The sequence below is a fragment of the Hypomesus transpacificus genome, chromosome 5 (genome assembly GCF_021917145.1).
Source record: "Hypomesus transpacificus isolate Combined female chromosome 5, fHypTra1, whole genome shotgun sequence".
Lineage (NCBI taxonomy): Eukaryota > Metazoa > Chordata > Actinopteri > Osmeriformes > Osmeridae > Hypomesus > Hypomesus transpacificus.
In genome coordinates, this window is record NC_061064.1 from 6,013,997 (window position 1) to 6,018,371 (window position 4,375).

The window sequence follows — 4,375 nt, forward strand, 5'->3', positions numbered from 1 at the left end:
GATCTAATCGGGTTAGAATGATTCTGTTGTGCAGATGAATGTACGGCCTTTCCCATAGACGGGAGTGTGGGGGAAGATAGGTGCTCATAGCCGAGAATGAGCTTCTAACCCTTTGGCCTTGGAGGTGTGAAGCTTTAAGCCTGGGGGGAGTCAGTTTCAGGTCAGGCAATGGTATATCCCTATAGATAATATCTCTCCCTGTCACGGAGCGGCCATTTTGGGGCTTAATGCGCCAAGCTTGCCTCCATACCTGATGGCGCCTGGATGACTGGGCCCAAAAATTCAAACGCGACACACCGACTCGCACTGAAAAGGGGTTGCGGATACGACGACGACAAAAAAAAAGGGCCCAACTGTTTCCTTTTGAGCATTCTCCCCTCCGGCGGATGGGGCATCGTCGGGGGGCACGCCAGCCTGGGTGCTGCCCAGACCAGGACGTGGTCCTCTCGGGGACGCAGGATACCAGGCCAGACATGGCCGTCCTGCTACAGAATGGGGGCTAATTTAAGGCACGGCTCCACCAGAGGGTCGTTGTAGGCCTCCGTTTCCTGTCGGGGAGTCAGGAACTGTGGGGCCGTTAATCCCAAATGGAAGAAACCATTGTCGCACAATAAGGGTGTTTTCTCTTACCCCCCCCCCTCACACACACACACACATGCTATTAGAAGCAGAGTTGCGGACGGTAGCTTTACGTACCGAGGAGCACCACCCACTCAAACGTTGAAAACACATGTTTTTTTTGGGGGGGGGGATAGCTACCGGTGACCCAGCGCTGGCCCGGGGTAGTAAATGAACCCCCCCCCCCCCCCCCCCACAGACGTGATAGGACCCGGTGGAAGCGAGGGAACATTAGAGCAGCCCAGAGTGGCGGTAGATGATACATCTTAGCTAGCCTCTCTGTGCTGGACAGGGTGGCCAGGGAGCACTGAATCCAAATGAAGGAGGAAGGGGGCCCCCAAGTATAGACTCCAGATCAAGCGATTAGAGAAGCGGGAATTGGATATGCTCCCACTAGGCACTGTGTAACCCCCGCCCCCTCCCCCCCCCCCCCCCTCCCTCCTCTTGCTTTCCGTGTCTGTGTGTGTGTGTGTGTGTGTGTGTGTGTAAAGGGGGGAATGATTGCTGTGCACAAGGCCATTAGACAGACAAGGAGTGGGGAATAGAGCTCTCCCTCTGGAATTCAGCCCCCCCCCCCCCCCTCTCTCTCTCTCTCTCTCTCTCTCTCTCTTTCCCCTCCCCTCGCCCCCTGTATCCCAGCATGCCTAGGGGCTCGCGGGCCCATCCGTCTTCCTGTGTCTGCACTGATGACAGCAGATCTGTCACCCCCCCCCTTCACCCCTACCCCCCCCCCCCCCCCCATCCCACCACCATACCCCTAATCCCCCCCGACCCCGGTTCTCCCTTAAACCAGCTCCCCTATCAATCCCCCCCAGCCCCATTTCAGTGTTCATAGTCGCTCTGGTCAAGATAAGGCCGCTGACAAATGCACGCACGCGCACACGCACATTCCGTGAAAACAATCCCGATCCATTTTTTTGTTAATGGAAGTGTTAGTGTAGCCGTCTGTAGAGGAGCACGTCAGGGAAACTGTCGTTTTCATCTCGTTCCTGCGCTGTTCCAATTCTTCATTTGTTCCATTCTCATCCTGTCTGATTGAGTGCGGAGGCCTAAAGCTGTTATTTGCAGATTGTCGGGAAAAGTACTCAGGCAACTTCACACCCGGCACACAACGCGTGCACCCGAATATGGAGGTGTTAGGATTGAAGCACGAATTCCAAAACCCAGAGGGGAACGGTGCGCCTTTGTGAGAAACGTTCCACCAAGCCTGCCTGTCTGTCTCAAAGTGCCATTTTATGTTAATCCCGGGCTGTAATTTGTCTTTTTTTAATGACTAGTTTTGGCGGCTTTGTTTTTGTGTACGTCTCCGAGTCTGTCTGCTGGTGTGTGTTGTGTGTGTCTCTGTATTGCCATCGAGCGAGTGTGTCTCTTGTGTCTGGCATGCGTGCGCGCGTGTTTACGCGTACACGTACTTTTGCGGTCACATCCTCGATTTTGTTTTCATCCCCCCTCCCCCCCCCCCCTTCGTCTCCTCCTCCTCCTCGGTGTCGCTCGCCGTCTCCCTCGCTGGGTGGTCGAGAGGCGGGGGGGGCCGTGGGCTCGCCCGGGTATCGGGTTTCAAGGCGGGAGGGAGGGGAGGCTGGCTTCTGTCACTCAGGGCTTCGTCAGGGTCGTGTGTGTCCCCCCCCCCCCCCCTTCTGACACACACACACTCTCCTGACACACACACGCGCACTCCTGACACACACGCACAGCGCGTCACCACTGGCGCAGCCCTCCTCCGGCGAAGGCTCTATTTACACAGGCTCCTCTTACAGCCAGTCAACAGTCCGCTTGCCTTTCCTGTGCTTTTCATCACTGCCCCCCCCCCCCCCTCTGCCTCCCCCCTCTGCCTCCCTATACTGACAACAACAGCAGCGGCAGACCTCTCTTCTTCTCCCCTCGTCTGTTTCTCTCCCTCCCTCTCCTGCTCTCTCTCTCCCTCTCTCTCTCTTTATCGTTGTTTCTTGCCTGCTATTTCGAGTCATTTCACCTTATTGCCTGGATTCAATCTCGTCTCCCGTTACCAGTCTTTTTACCGTCTTTCTTCCTTCTCCTCTCTCTCTCTCTCTCTCTCTCTCTCTCTCTCTCTCTCTCTCTCTCTTTCTCTCTCTCTCTCTCTCTCTCTCTCTCTCTCTCTGCTTCTCTCTCTCTCTCCCTCTCCCTCTCTCTGCTCCTCTCTCCCCACAGCTCCCCAGGTCAGTCACTCAGCATGGTGGATTAGGTGTTCAACTGGAGTCTGGCCTTAGCGCCGTTAACCCCCCCCGCCCCCCGTCTCACGTTACCCTGGGTGCTGAGGCTGCACCCCCCCCTCCCCCGCCCCCCCGCCAACCCCCCACACGCTCATTAAACACTTCCCATAAAGTTGGCTGCAGTACAGCACGCTGCGCGCACACACACACAGCTATGCCCCCCCCTACCACTGGAGGACTTTGTAGCGTTCAGTGTGTGTACAGTGGGCCCAGTGGGTATCTTGACATTTGATGTGCAGGCATCGTACAGGCTGGAAGACATCTTGTCATCTTATCAGATGAAGACCCATCTGTCCAATCTTTTAGAAGGGGGAAAAAAAAACGAAGTGACGTCGTCGAATGCACGTAATACTAATGTGTAAAAACGTTTAAACGTATCGTATAGAGACGCGATACATCCATCCGCCCGTTTCCCCGAAATGAAATGCGCGCGTCACAGAGTTCAAGGTCGCAGCGATTATTACTGTGCTAAATGCAGTGTCTCTGTTGGGAGGGCTCTTCAGAACCCATTAGCATGAAACACAGGCGGCTAAAGGGCCCTCGGGTGGTCTGCCGAAAAAGTCACACAAGTGCTCTACCTCGGAGGAGAGAATGTGTAAAAATCTGCGGTCGTTTGACTGAAAGTCACCGCCAACTCTCCCGGCAGCCTGACTTTCCGAGAACTGGAACTATTCCACCCCTCCCCTCCCCTCCTCTACCTCCAACTCCCCGCGAAGGGCACGTGGTCGAAAGTTTGGAATCTGAAGTGGGACCAACGCAAAGGTGTTTTTTTAGCGAGTTAGCAGTCTATTTTTATTTGGGGGGGTATAGAAATGGTATCGCTGATGGGATCGTTTTGCAGGGTTGGTTTTACTGAGCAAGGACATGAGCGGACCACTTCAAGGTAGCTCTCGGGCTGGAACCGGTTCAGGGTCGGACAGTGGGATGGGTGTATCTGTTGCCTCCCTTCGCTCTCTCTCTCTCTCTCTCTCTCTCTCTCTCTCTCTCTCTCTCTCTCTCTCTCTGTCTCTCTCTGTCTGTCTGTCTCTCTCTGTCTCTCGGTCTCTCTGTCTCTCTCTCTCTCTCGTTTGAGACCTAATACTAATGTGTATGTGAGGAAATAAAGTTAGCATTCGGGGACCAGTGCCATACTTTTTTTGCCTAAATGCATGACTCAATGCCACCCTTGTTTGCTTGTGGATGTAATGGAATTTTTGGGTTCTGTGCTGAATACATGAACTATTATTGTGAATGATAATATTGTTTCTCGCTGTTGGAAAACTCGGGCGAAATTTTCCACTGACCACTGCTATGATTATACACCTGCGTTTTGGTTTGGGGAACAGTCCAAGGACTTTTTGCACCTAATATAGGACTGATATAGGGCTTAGCCTAAATGGAGAAGAGGGGGGGGGGGGGGGGGGGTGCCTGAGCATGAAACACGCCAACAAAATGGCCGCAGCCTTTCCTTCATGTGGCCACAGGTTTAGTCGTTGCAGCCTGGCAAAGTTGTTTTTATATTTAGGCCTCTGTTATTCCAGGCTTAT